The sequence below is a fragment of the Lathyrus oleraceus genome, chromosome 5 (assembly GCF_024323335.1).
Source record: "Lathyrus oleraceus cultivar Zhongwan6 chromosome 5, CAAS_Psat_ZW6_1.0, whole genome shotgun sequence".
In the NCBI taxonomy this organism is placed as follows: domain Eukaryota; kingdom Viridiplantae; phylum Streptophyta; class Magnoliopsida; order Fabales; family Fabaceae; genus Lathyrus; species Lathyrus oleraceus.
Genome location: NC_066583.1, coordinates 351401434 through 351417514, shown reverse-complemented (window position 1 = coordinate 351417514; position 16081 = coordinate 351401434).

Here is a 16081-nt window from a genome sequence, read left to right as displayed (position 1 = left end):
GTTGTTGATTAGAAGTGATTTTTGGTGGATGTGCTCCTGTTTGCTAGTTGTTCCCCACAGAATTCTACATCACCTCCTGATAAGATCCCCGGTAGCCGCTTCTCCGACTGATCTTATCCCTGTTCTCTGTGTACTGTTGGAAGATCCCCAGCTTTGATGATTGTGATCCTCTGCTTGTCCCCCAACAGTATTCTCTGATTCCCGGTGATCATCTGCTTGTTCCCCTGCAGAGATTGGTGTTTCCTGGTATCTGTTGCCACCCCGTCAGATTGGGACTCTCCCCAGTGGGCCTGGCTTTCTCTTTTGAGATGTAGTACCAGATGTTTGTCCATTGATTCCTGGACCTGTTTGTGTTAGATATGTCTGTTTGTCAGCATTAATCATACATAAACCATGCATATACATGCATAATTATAACATTCAGATATTCATGTTGCATTCTTTGCCATATATCTTTATTTGTTGTCTCCTGCTATTTGGTGATATATATATTTCCAAGCAGATGTTTGTGTCTGATCTCTCCATATAGAGTCAGCCCCATAGGCAGAAAGTGTCTACCCTTTCTTCCATACTCCCTACTGAGTTATGTCCTCGTGGATGATTATTATTTATGTATCCTCCCAAAATATGTATTGGGACGGAGTTACTCCCCTGAGTTATGTCCTCACTGGGTTGAGTCTTGTTCAATGTGTCTCTCTATTTCGATCCTAGATTGACTACTCTTGTTATTTCCCTTTCGCTTCCCCGTAGTTTAGATGAATGATTGCTCAAGTAACCAGTAATTATCCATCTTTTCCCTGGCAGAATCTGTGGCCTTCTACCCAGTAGCCGGTAGTTGTACGTCCTATTTCTGTGGTTTTCTACCCTCATACTGGTAGTTGTAAACCCCATTTTATCCCCTTGCAGAGTTAACCCTTGATTTTGTTCATCCTAACCGATGGCGGTTACTCTTCTGTGGTTTTCTACCCAGTAACCGGTAGATGTAATCCCCTCTTCGTTGGTTATCTTTATCCAATATTCGGTATTGATATTCCTTCACCTTTTGAGTATATCTCCCAGTAACCGGTGATATATCTCTTGGATAACTGCTCTGATAAAGCAATGTATCCCCGACGAGTCATCTTTCATTTACCCCTTTTGTTGGTAATGATCGTTTCTCCCCTTTGATTGGTCATCATTTTATACCCAGTATTCGGTATCCCGATGCCCTTTCTTTTCGGTCGATTTATCCTTTATTAACCCAATAACCGGTTGTGGATAATCTTCCATGCAAGTATGTTATATACGTTCTGACGGTAATAGATAATATATCTCATGCGCTCTTCAGTTGAAGTCTTTTTCTTCCCCAGTCGAGTAAGATTCGTATTTCCTTATGGAATCGAATGTCCATCCTGTAATCAAGTTTGCTTTTTCAGCCCTCCTTTCGGATGATGAGTGTCTTGGGAATATTCCCCAATTCACGCTTGGTTGGTCACCTATTATATGCCCAGTAACCGGTATCCCTGGTGTTCCTTCCCTTCTACTCCCTATTATGACTTTTGTCCCTTATGGAGTCAGATTTTCCTGAGTTGAAATATACCTTTTTAGGTCTTCCTCAGATGTTTTGGATGATTGATATCTCTCACCCTTATACCGGTCTTATATATTCATTCTCCCTGAGCGTGTTGATTCTCTCACCCTTATACCGGTGTTTTGATCACATGTCTCTTTGAGCTTATTACCCAGTAACTGGTAATACCTCATTTGTTTCTTCCTCAGCTGAGTCCTTTGTGGATCTCCCCGTCTGAGTCCCTCAGTGGGTTTTCCCCATCTGAGTCCTGATTTTTCTCTGAAGTATCCTTTGTGGATAGTTTGTTGTACTGGCATATTCCCCAATACATGCATCTTTGCGTCAGCTCGAGTCTTTCCATTGATTTATTTTCACGGAATCCCTTCGTGTCTCTCAGCAAGTTTCAAGTCGTGACCTGCTCACGCATTTTTATCCCTTTATTCCCCGGTAAAGTCCCCAGAGTCTCTGTCCCATTTATGAGTGTATTACTCATATGTATTTTTAGTTTCTCTTGACTTCTTTTATCCTTTGTGGACATATATCCCCACAGAGTATTACCTTATGCATACATACATTTGCATCATGAGGTCTCTTAGGGAACAAAATTCGTCTCTTTGTTATTATTTAAGCCCATTCTACCCCGTCGAGACGAAGATTTTAACCTTCATATCTCCGGCTAGAATGACCTTAAATAGGGGCATCTGTAAGACCCCAATTTTGACCCTAAGATCTCTCATGGCATCATATCATTGCACTTTGCACTTGCCTCAAGGATCATAGCATCTTGGCTCCTAACCTTTGGGTGGGAACTTGTGTGAGTTGGTTTGAGATCACCAAGCATGCTTGAATTGTATATTATTGCTTTTCTTATTTTGTTTACTAACCAAAAGCACAAAAATATGTCACTAACATCTTTTGTTTTGTAGCTTGAGCAATCATAAGATCTGAGGCTCCTAGGAGACCTTATGCTTATTGATATGGCCAGGTGAAGGTGAAAGCAAGTATGAAAATGGTTCTCAAAGCTCTCATTCATCATATATGCCTCCCAAAGTTCTCAATATGTCAATTTGATCAAAGCAAACCAATGGGCTTGAGGATTGTTTCCCAAGGAAACCCTAATTCATTTGTTCATCAACTGTGCCTTACTCATGAAGCAACCTCAACCCATGATCAAATACAATCAAGGTAATTTCTTTCACTCATAATTTCATGCATATTTGAGCTTATTTGAGTATCCTCAATCATCAATTCATCAAGGTTTGAGGTATGGACTTGAGAAGTTGATCAGTCAATTCATCTGACTATTTTTAAATCCACTAAGACCTAACTTTTAATGTGTTTGTAAAATTGAGATGACCCCAAGAGAAACAATGTTCTTAAGAACCATGTGAACAACTTTCATGTTCATCAAAAATTGATTTGAAGCTTGTAAGGTCATCATCCATTTCAGAACATTATAGGTCATTTTGACTGAAACCCTAATTTTGGGTCAATTTCCCAAGGACCTAACTCCTTCATTTTTTATGCTTTTGAGGTGGGATCAAATTCATTGGAAAGTTTAATATGTCTAATTCATTTGTTATGTTGAACAAATTTTCATAATCCTAAAATAAATACATGTGATAATGCAAAATATTATAGGTCACTTTGGGCCAAAGGCATTGAAATGTGAAAAAGTTTAACTTCAAGTGCCCATAACTTTCTCATCAAAAATCCAAATGATGCAAACTTTGAGTCCGAATTGATTGTTTTGAAATGATCTACAACTTTGCATCATTGAAACAGAAGGGCTTGAAGTTGGTCCATTTTGAAAATTTTCACATGCACATGTTTTGCACCTTGAACTTTATGATCAATTTTCACTAATTTCCCAATTCCAAATGGAGTTTTGTTCAACATAAAAATTGGTCCTCATTTCAAGACCTTTCCAACCATTACCCACAAGGCCATGTTTCATTTTTGGAAGAGGCATTTTTGAAGAGGGGGAGATTTTGGTGCAATTATGGAAACTTGTTTGAAACTCATTGCACACTCCAAATCCCTTTCATATGAACGTCCAAAACTACTATGTTGATGTTAAGCTTGCCAAACCAATAGGATTTGGGCCCTCCATGCGCCTGTACAGGCCCATGCATGGAGGCCCTTATCAATCATGCACATGAAACTTTCATGCATTGCCTTGCCTTTTGCTATAAATAGAAGGGTTCAGCTTCACTATTCTTCAACCTGAAGGCACCTGATATGCTGCAAAATTGAATCCATAACCATACCTAAAGTAATTTCTCTCTTTCATTTCAAAACTTCAGATCTAATTTTCAAATTCATTGGTTGATTATTAGACTTAAAATTCCTTGGTCTTGCTTCATCTTCACCTCCAGAGTAAACTGCAATCGATAATTGAGAGGAATCGTGCTTCACAGATCCATATTTCCAAGGTTGATGCACAAACTTTTCTTCTTCAAAATTAACTGATTATTGCATGTTTCTTGTGTTTATTGGTTTGGCTGAAGTCCTCTCATCAGAGGCATTTGAATTGTGCTTTTATAGTTTGAACTCCATTATTTTCCTCTTCTGATTTCTCTTCCTATGGGGATCTAGAAGGAAAACCAATGGTACAGGGGTGATGTATATCACCCCAGCTTTCCAATGATATGAGGATCGCTTCATTTGGTTAAGACTTTTTGTCTGCAACTTTGGCCGGAAAATACAAGCTCGCCGGAGAAGACGGTGGTGTACACCACCGTCTCTTTGCCAGATCAATTATGAGCCCTTGGATCTGATCTCCAGTTTATATCATAGTCATCAGATCTTATGACTTTATTAAATGCAAGGTGTTTCTCATTGACTTGGACTCATGGTGAGCGCGCGCCTGTGGACCATTAGATGTGCCAGGTCAATTAATGAGATCCTATCCAACGCACGTGGTTTTTTCTATTTTCTGATTTAATCCATTTTATTTCTTTTATTCCATTTTACTTCAAAAAATCATAACTCTTTCATTTTAATTCCAAAAAATATGGGACCAATTGCATTATTTTCCTTTTAATTTCTAGTTTCTAAAAATGATTTTTAATATTTTTTATTTTGTCATTTGATATTTTTTATGAATTTTCTCTTTTCTGGTTATCTTTAATTCATTTTAAATAGTTTCTGATATTCAAAAAACACAAAAATATTTTATTAACCTCTTTGAATGATGATGGATCTATAAAAAATATTCTCATTAATTTATTAATTGATTTGAGATTTATTTGAGATTTTAGTTCAATTAGGTTATTTTTTATTCATTTTTAATTGATTAAAAATAGTTTCTGGTTTCTAAAAATGCTGAAAGTTTTTGTCAAACTTTGTTTGACCTTGTTGAACTTAGGATGATCCATTTGGACTTTTCAAAGTTGATTTGAAATGGATTTGAAGTTTGACCTTTAATTGATTATTTTAATTCAAGTATTATTTTAATTTTAAAAAAATGCCAAAAATATTTTATTTGTTTCTTGACTTCTAAGTTTCATTTTGCTTCTGTTTACTATGGTTTGACCTTGACTCCATCTATCTTTGGTCAATGTACTTTACTTACTTCATTTGAATTCCATTAATTTACATTCTTATTCATCTTCATCTTTTTCTTTTTGATCAATGAGTTAAAGAGTGATGGTTAGCCTTGATATATGAGAGGTTTAACCTTCCTTGATTCAAATCTAATTCATCTTGATCCAAAGATCAAGTGAATGGCCTTGTATAAAGGATAGGCTGCTTCTTAATCAAGCAAAAAACCTAAATCAATACAAGGTCATTCTTATTTTCTTTTGGCATGGCAAGTTGTAGGAGCTTGGCTTACTAGCCAAGGTCTCTAACTTGTGTTTGTTGCCTATATTTTTATTGACCGGTCTCAGATAGGTGTGACCACTACATTAGTCCACTTACGATTGCTTAACATAGCGCTAAATTGCCTTATGGCACACTATCTCTAACTATTGACCATTAGCTTTTAATTCTTGCACTTTACATTAATGCAATTTAATATTCTTGTACATATTATTCATTTGCCTTTGCCCCTTTGCTCACTTGAGCACATGTTTAAGTTAGTGCAATTTGCCTTTTGCTCACTTGAGCACATAATTGTGTATATACTATTGTGCTTGTGTTTTGTTTTGATTGTTGTGAACCAAATGCAAATGGACAAAAGGACTTAGATTCTAGGACATTCCCTATGCAAAATGGAGTCAAAGAGCAACTAGACCTCATGCCTTTAGAGAGCTATAAATGTCAAAGAGCAACTAGGCCTCATGCCTTTAGAATGCTTAATGTTGAAGATGAATTGAAAGGACCTAGTCTCTAAACTCACTCTTGTCCATTCTTTGTTTGCATTGTGGAACTTTTTGATGTGTGTGTTCTTGTGCTAGGGATTCCACCTTAAGCCTAATTGAAGAACCATTGTCATGAGCATCCAAAGTGAGAGATACAAAAGCCATTGGAAGATTTCTAGGAGCTTTGTTTGATTGTGTGCTTGGTTTCTTGAGTATTTGCTTATTTTCTTGCTTATTCCAAAGGATGGGAGCTACTTTGATCATCACTATGATCTCAAGAAGGGAACTCCAATTGTGGTTTTACTTCTCTTCCTTCACCTCTTGTATGTTTAGGACTTAGCCATTCTTCTTCTTCCCTCCACTCTAACCCAAGCCAAAACTTTTGTGCAAACATTAACATTTGCTTTCAAAATTAGACACCTAAGCATTATGCTTTTGATTTTCAAACCTTCTTTTCATAACACTTATTTTGAATTGACTCCTAAGTCAACTTTGACCATATTTTGTAAATACTTTTCATTGGTAAATATAACTCATTCAAATGTTTTATGGTTTCAATGGCCACTCCTTGCCAAAGCTTTTACATAAACCCTTAGCTATTAGGTTTGAGTTATCCTTGAGGTTGATATAATACTCACATATATCCTTAGTGATGGACAATGAGTCTTCCATGCTTATTATAGGGTTAACCCCTCACTAGCATGTTGAAGCTATCCTTACATGGTGGATATGTGGTTTTAGGTTGAGTTTTCTACCTTGGATAACAAAATAACTTAAGGCTTTTGGACCAATCAATTCACCAACTTGTTTTGAGATTTTTATCCCGAACTACGAGGCTTTGATCTTAATCTTTTTAAAGATGGTACGTAGGCAGTGGTTTATTCATTCAAACACAAAAATTGTAAATAATTTGTACATTCTTATCTCATCCCCCCAATCATGTTTGCACAAATAATTTTTCACAAATACCAACCTACCTTACAACAAATTGTGAAAAGGGCTCCCTAGGAGTACCTAGGATGTTTTGGGTGCTTAAAAACTTCCTATTGCATAACCAACCCCCTTACCCCGATCTTTGACATTTTTATTAGTTTTTGATTCGATAAAACTTCTCGATTTTTGTTCGCTTTCTAACCTTTCCTTTGGATAAATAGAAGTGCGGTGGTGACTCGAATTGTATGAATTACTTTTGATTTAGTCAATAAATCTAAAGGTAACGAATACCCCGCTACAAATTGCTTATTACTTGCTAAGTCCAAAGGAAAGGAGCAACTTGGATCATCTTTATGATCTCAAGGAGGGAACTCCAAGTGGTTTTATTTCTCTTCCCTCATCTTTGCATGTTTAGGACCTAGCCCTTCTCTTCTTCTCTCCACTCTAACCCAAGCCAAACCTTTTTTGTGCAAACATTGACATTGTTTTCAAAATTAGAAACCTAAGCACTATGCCTTTGATTTTTTTCAAACCCTTTTTCATAATACTTATTTTGAATTGAATCTTAAGTCAACTTTGACTTTATTTTGTGAATACTCTTCATTTGTAAATACAACTCACTTCAAACCTTTTTGTGGTTCCAATGACCATTTATGTTAAAGCTTTTCATAAATATTAGCTATTAGGTTTGAGTTATCATAGAGGTTGCTATAATACTCACATGTATCCTTAGTGTTGGATTATAAGTCTTCCATGCTTATTATAGGGTTAACCCCTCACTAGCATGTTAAAGCTCTCCTCACATGGTGGATTTGTGGGTTTGGGTTGAGTTTTAGCCCTTTGATAACAAAAGACCTTAAGGCTTTTGACCAATCAATTCACCAATTTTCTTTTGAGATTTTTACCCCGAACTACGAGGTTTTGATCCTACCTTTTTAAGATGGTACGTAGGCAATGGGTTTATCCATTCAAACAACAAAATTGTAAATAATTTGTATATTCTTTTCTCATCTCCCCAATCATGTTTGCACAAATATTTTCACAAATACCAACCTACCATACAACATTTGTAAAAAGGGCTCCCTTAGAGTACTAAGGATGTTTTGGCTGCTTAAAACCTTCCCATTTCATAACCAACCCCCTTACCCAGATCTCTGACATTTTTATTAGTTTTTGATTTGATAAAACTTCTCGGTTTTTGTTCGCTTTCTAACCTTTCCTTTGGATAAATAGAAGTGTGGTGGTGACTCGAATTGTATGATTTACTTTTGTATTAGTCAATAAATCTAAAGGTAACTAATACCCCGCTACAGAAAAGTGGCGACTTCATTGGGGATTTTAGTCTTTCCTAGTTGGGTTTAGCCTACTTTTTACCTTTGTTGTATTGTATGTTTATATTTCTTTGTGACATATTTTTGTGCAAATTTGGGATTACTGTATTGTTTGTAATGTATGAATTGCTTGATATATCAATTGCTTGTGTGCTTGGTGGTCTCTTGTGAGATGAGTTCTATACCCGAACTCGAGTGCACTTATGATAGGAGAATGACATAGTCTTGTTGACATGTGTGGAGTTATTCCTTAGCAAGTTGACTTGCAAGCCCATTCACTTGGTGGAGGTTATGTTGGGATCAATAATGTCACACGAGTAGTCGTGGTTAGGCATTACTCTTTCCAATATATGCCTTAGAAGTCAAGGACCTTAGATTACCTAACCCATCTTGGCCTATTTTTAGGACGTAGTGCGAAGGTCGTTCAAGTGTAAGATTTGATACGATTGTTACGCGATACTACACTCATAAGAGTCTCTCTTGAGAACATTTTTGGAATACGAGTAGTCGTTTATCCGATAATATCCAAAAGATGAGATGATGACTATGGGAACCTCTTTTAGAACATGATTGTCAGGTTTAACCATAGTACACTCCCTTTGGGTGGTTCTTAACCGAGACTCCATGCTCGTGACTTACAAAAAACCTTGATTCGCGGTTGATTTGTTCTCGTATATCCTTAATATCAATGGAACTTGGGTGTTGATAAGGTGTAAACCATAATCCACCAAGATGGATGATTGATATTAAGGATGACTTGATCCATCCCGTGACCTTTGTGTGGTGTGATTTGCTTGATCCTTGAGTGTGATTGTTGCATCCATGCATTCATGCATTCATACACATGCATATCATCAACAATGAGAAAATTTTCAAGGAACTTAAGAGGTCTATTTGCAAATTTTCAGACATGGATAAGCAAAGAAGGAATACGAAGAAGTACAGTTTCAGACAACCAGACTTGAAAGAGTTAAGGAGTTTGACATCCTATGTATTAGATCTCTTGGAGTTCAAAGCTCGCCATGGCAAGCTTCTGTATATTCTTGCTACTCAGGCGGATGAGGGTCTGATGAGTGTGTTGGTGCAGTTCTATGATCCTTTGTACGTTGCTTCACTTTTCTGGATTTCCAGCTTTTGCCTACGCTTGAGGAGTATGCCTATCTTGTGGGTATACCTATTCTAGATCAGTTTATGTTCAGTGGCTTGGAGAGAGTTCCTTCTTCCCAAGAGATTGTTGATCTGTTGCATATAGATGAATCTATTATTGGTGCTCATATGACTACCAAAGGTGGAATTCAAGGTCTCCCATATGATTTCCTCATTGCTCAAGCTACTATGTTTGGGAAGGCCATGAGTGAGGACGCCTTTGAGACCATATTTGTACTTTTCATCTATGGGCTAGTGGTATTCCCCAACATCGACAATTTCGTGGATGTGAATGCTATTAGGATTTTCTCTACCCTTAATCCCATTCCTACTCTGTTGGGTGACACTTATTTCTCTTTGCACATGAGGAATGCAAAGGGTGGTGGTACCATTGTGTGTTGTTTGCCTCTGTTGTACAAGTGGTTTATTTCGCACTTGCCACAGACATTTGCCTTCAAGGAGAACAAAGGATGTCTACGGTGGTCCACGAGACTTATGTCTCTCACTAATGTTGATATCTTTTGGTACAACCGTGTATATGATGGTGTGCAGATTATTGACTCTTGTGGTGAATTCTCCAATGTGCCTCTTCTTGGTACATATGGTGGGATTAACTACAACCCTATTTTGGCACTTCGTTAGCTTGGGTTCCCCTTAAAGGATAAACCTACTAACATTTTGTTAAAAGGTGTGTTCTTTCAAGAGGGTAAAGATCCCCAAAACTTTAAGGGCAGGATGGTCCGCGCTTGGCGCAAGATTCATAGGAAGGCAAGGATTGTATTGTTTTGGAACCCTACACCTCATGGGTGAGGAGGAGAGCTTCTGAGTACTGCATGCCCTATGATTACCCGAGACCTACACCTATGGTTATGGTTGGGCCTTCAACCCTCCCTAACCAAGGAGTAGAGGAGTTGAGAGATGAAGACCGTTCGCGTGCTTGGGTCCGTGAGCGAGAGGAGCTACTTCAATAACTCAGAGATAAGGATGCGTTGATAGAATTTCTGGAGCATTAGGTTATCGACGAGCCTGATGATGTGGTTACTTCTCTTCTTCCTCAGTCATCTAGGTTTTGGAAGAGGAAGCATGATCGGCTTGCCAAGGAGAAGGCAGATATGGAGACAGCCTATGAGAGAGAGGTGAAGAGGCTTCGTGCAATTTATCTTCCGGTCACGAGAGCTTTGGACGATTGTTTCTAGGGCTCCATAGGATGTTCATTTTCCTTCTCTCTTGCATTGTATTTGGTTACCAAGACTGTACTTCTTTGGTGTAAAAAAATTTCCAGATATTATTGATATGAATATTCCATTATATGTCTAAAAAATTAATATTTCCAAATATTTACAAATAGATCTCTAAAGATTTCCTCTGAATAAAAATAAAATCATATGCACTAGCATTTCATGCATCATATGCATAAGTAGGTTTTGTTCAGGGCTTCTTGTTCAGTGGTCTAATTCTGTGTTCTTCATTTATTTTGAAGACAAGCTGACGCATCGGTACTATACCAGAGCCAACTCATCAAAGCTAATGGATCACCTCGAGCAAGAAAACAGATAACTCAAGGAGGAAGTAGCAAGATTGATTGCCCTGATGGAGTCATTCTTGGCCGCCCAAAGCCAGTATGAAATTCTGGTATCAGATATGAGATGTCGAAGGTAATGTCACAACACTAATATCTAAGTAACACAAACAGGATAAAGATATAGAATGGTAATGCAAAAGACACAAGCAATTGTTAACCCAGTTCGGTGCAACTCACCTACGTCTGGGGGCTACCAAGCCAGGAAGGAAATCCACTAAAATAGAATCAGTTCAAAGACTCTCCGTACACTTCAACAAGTTACAGTCTTTCTCACCTAATCTTTACCCGTGCAATTTCTACCTAAGCACTCTTAGATATGGGAACCCACTCACTTCCCTACAATCACACCTGTGATTTTAAACAACAATCCCTTGAGAAAAGAAAACACTTTTCAATAACACACTCTTGATTTTACTTCACAGTTTCAATCAAGAAGACACACACTTGATCTTGCTTAACAGCTTTGATCAAGTAGACACACACTTGATCTTGCTTCACAACTTTGATCAAGTAGACACACACTCTTGCTTAACAGCTTTAGAGTGACAAATTACAACCACAAATCAGACCAATTCAATCATCTATGGATGAATTGAATGGCTTACAAGTCTCATGACTAAACAAGACGCAAACCCTAGCTCTCTCTCTATATTTCGCTCAGTATTGGTTGTGTGTCAAATCAGATTTTCCAAGTCCCTTTTTATAGAAGCTTTCAGTTGGGCTTGGACATCTTGAAAACCCTAAATCTATTTTCCAATTAAATCTTCTCATGACAGCTGGTTAGATCTCCTTGGAAAATAAGTAAATCAGATTGTAATCAATGATTGAATGCGCCTGCAAATCAGATCTTCAATCATACATAGATTGCCATTAATTGCGCAATCACATAACACCAGACATTCACACTGAATGTTCTGTGTACAGGATGTCATGACATCGGGTATGACATCCTGGAACAATCTTGCATAATTCCATAATTCCTTTTATAATTTCCAGCAGGTACAAAACATCAGATGTCATGACATCGTGTATGACATCCTGAAACAATCCTGCATATTTATGTTTTCCATTTAAACTCCAGCAGGTACACATTATCAGATGCCATTTCATTATGACATTCTGAAACAATCCTGCATGATCATGTTCTTGAACTCCAGCAGGTACACATGATATCTTATGTTAAGACATCACACATAACATCTTGTGAACACTCTTTGTTTTATCAAAATTGCTGCCAACACTTAGAACCAACAAACTACCCCTTTGGCAAATTTTGGCTAAAACATATATCTGTCCTTTTTGTTCACAAGAAAACTATCAGCAATTAAACAACAGTTTAAACAGCAACAGAAGCAAACACAATTACTAGCTATAGCTACTAGTAATACACACATCCACAAGGGTACTTCTTCTCCCCCTAAATTTGTGCAACACAAACATAATTACTAGTTATAGATGCAACTAGTAAGACACACAAATGCACAAGGGTACTCCTTCTCCCCCTAAATATGTGCACCACATACATCTCCCATGATAATAACAGCACTTGTAACCGCATCACCTGTAACAGTCAGAACAGCATTCTGACATCTGCTTCAACATCAACACCTGTGCACCACCACATCAGACATCCCCTTTGACATCTGTAAACAGAACAACATTCTGTTTTACAACAAGCACATCTCCTTCAATAATAGTTATCCATCTGTTCAGCTACATACATCTCCTCACAGCTCCACAACTTTAACTGCTTCCACATCAACACTTCTACCCCTTTTTAGTCAAAATTGACCAAAGGTGACCAATTAGACAAAATAAATGTCAATTAGCCTAGCATAGAATGTCACCATAGATGTCATAACATATAACATGTTAAAACATAATTGTTCAGGAGATACATACCAACATTATACACAACTGTGATAGCTGAGATAATGAACAAATCCATGGAACTCATTAAGAGCCCAAAATATTACATAAAGGCGTCAATAAGGACTACCACAAATTACACATATTTCAGAAAAAACAATAAAAACTTCAGCATCCAAACAACAGGGGGGACAACTTCCATAACATCAGCCACAACAGAACAGTCTTCAAACACAACACACACATCACAGTCTTCACCACAGCATACCTCACACAGTCTTCATACCAGTCTTCAACACAAGGGGGGGAACCATTAATCAGAGGAGGAAGTATCATCTTCACCTTCAGAGCCTTCAGAGTTGCCACTAGATTGAGCATTTGACCTCTCACTTGAGGTATTGGCATCTGAATCTTTGGTCTCACCAGCCTTCTCAATTTCTTCCTTTTTTAGGCTACTAATAAGAACCTCCAAAGCCTATTTTCTTGCCTTGGCCACCCTTATACCATTATCCAGTTCCTTGTAGGTTTCTTTTAATTGATCAATTAAGCTCCCTTGAGATACAGGCTCTTTTCTGGCAGATGTCATGATAACATCATTGACATGACTTCCCTCAAACAGCTTGTAATGAATAGATAGTGGGGCTTTCTTCTGCTTGGAATGTCACTTATACTAAGAATGCCTGGTTGTTGGCTCAAGATAATACCACAAATGATGGATGGGAAGGCAATGGGCAGCTTCACTGCATTTGTGGAGGCATGTCTGACAATTTGATCAAACATAAAACTTCCAAAATCATAGTTTATCCTGGTTCCAATTGCATGGGTGATTCTTCCAAGACCAATGGAGATGGTTGAGATATGATTAGTAGGCACCCAATTGGCTGAACCAATCTTGTGCAAGATGGCATGTTTAACAGTTAGCTTGCCAGCTGATAGGTGATTCCTACTAGGCCATTCCTTAACTTGGCCAGCTGTAATAGTCCTACAGACCTCATTGTCTGTAGTCTCTAAATCCACTCCTCCATCAGTTCCTCTCCCTAGGAACTTGTTGATAATGGTTGGTGAGAATCTCACACATCTACCCCTTACAAAAACCTTGCAGAATTCCCTGCTGTTCTTTTCATAAATATCTTCAAGGATATTCACAATAAACTCTTTTACTAACCCCTCGTAACATTGGGGCAAAGCAACCATAGTCTGCATCAGTCCAGCATTTTTGATCAAATCCATCACTTCCTTTACCTCAATAGCCTCTTTTCCCAACTCTCTTTCAACAGCTACCCTTCTCTGAATGACAAACTTCCATTTTGCAGCACCATCTTCTAAATGAAAGGAGATATTGTCTAAGTGCACAGCTGCAGCTTTTCCTGGAGACTTCTTAACAGCCTGCCTTTTTGCAGGGGAGATGTCTGGGACATCGTCTTCGACATCCTCATCAGAGTCAGAACTCTCTCTTTCTTTCCTCTTCCTAAACTCAACTTTACTTCAAGATTTGGAGGGTCCTACACCAACAACCTTTTTCACTCTTCTTGCTGTTCTCATTTCAGCCATACTCTTCCCTTTTCTGGTCCTCAGTTTCTTTGCTAAGCTTGGTTTCACCATATGAACCAAGGTGTCATCTTCTTCCTCAGAACTTTCTTCCTCCAGATCAATGATATCCTCAACAGTTTCATGAGACACACTTGTTGGTTTCTTGCTAGGTAAGTTTTTACCTAGAGAACATAATCCCTCAGCAGCCACTTCCCGTTCTGATCTAGATGAGTCATCATCTTTCTCAGCTTGGGGTTCTACCTCAGGAGAGGGATCCCTTCTGGACAAAGGGGTAGAAACACCCTTGACTGCATGCCCTTCATTCAGAATCCTAGTAACTAGGTTCCTAATGGTACGATCAGTAAAGTGCATGTCATCTTTTTGAGGAGATTTTTTAGGAATGTTACCTTGCTTACTTCCAGCAATGGAAGAGGGACCTGGGGCATTGTAAGACCCCAATTTTGACCCTAAGATCCCTCATGGCATCATAACATTGCATTTGCATTGCCTCAAGGATCTTTAGCATCTTGGTTCCCTTTGCCTTGTGATTGGTTTGAGATCACCAAGCATGCTTAAATTATACATCATTGTTTGTCTTACTTTTGTTTACTAACCAAAAGCAAAAAAATGTGTCACTAACATATTTTGTTTGAAACTTGAGTATCATCCAAGACACTTTGTGGGTTCTATTTAGATGATCAGTCAACACAAGGGAATGGCTTGAGATACTTCCAACAGGTTCAAATGGGGTCTATTCGTCAGTCAAAATGTTAATCTTGAAGGAGCAAAAGTTTGTTCATGAGCTGTCATGCTCGCTAGGCGAGCAGAATGGGTCGCCTAGCGAGTCCCAAGAAAAGCCACCAGAATCACCTACGCTCAGAGGAATTTCTTGAACTGTCATGCTCGCTAGGCGAAGCCCACGTGTTTAAAAAAAATGAAAAAAAAAGAACGAAAATAAATAAATAAATAAAAATAAAATATAACAGAAAATTTTTGGACTTGGGCCTCTCTCATTTGAGCCCACAGGTCCACAAAAATCAGGTTATGAATTCAGAGTTTCAGTGAAACAAAAGTCCATTCTATTCCTATTACCCTGGCAGGGAAAAAGATAGTGAGAGAAGAGCTAACAGAGTTCAGAGCAACCTCCAGAGATTGAAGGGAACTCATCGGCAAAGAACCAATTCCCTCTCATATAAACCCTCAGATTGCTTTGCAAACCCAACCGGGCAATTCAATTTCATTCGATCTCTCCAATCAACTTGGAAGAGTCTCTGGGTTTCTTATCTCTTTAATTGTTGTTACTTCGGATCTTTATCCATACAATAGATCTCTCGATCCTTTTACTTTTCCCGCATGTTACCGATTTCTTAGGTTTCGTATAGCCTCTCGTGGCATGTCATTTAAGGTAGCGCGGTTCCTTCATCTAGGACTTCCTTTTTGCATGAGCATCCCTAAACACCCCAAACTCATTGATTTTTCTTCTCCTAAGAACACGTTATCTCCTTCTACTACAGGCGAGTAAGTCTCAAAAGGTCGAGCATCCGGTAGATTGCGTAGTAACGCCGTTCACCCCAAAACACAACCCTTACCCCATAGGTGGTCGAACTACGTTTTGCTGTGATTTTTATCCCATATGAGATACGTAGGCATAAGACGCGATGTCTTAGCAAGCACACTCCTTTTTAACCCATAGGTAGCCGACCTACGAAGACTCTGATTCTCAGATTCAGATGAGATACGTATGCAGTGGATGCGACGTCCGTGCGAGTCATTTTCTTTTGACCCTTCTTTTAGTAAGTAGTACATTAGATAAACATACACGCCTTTCTCATCC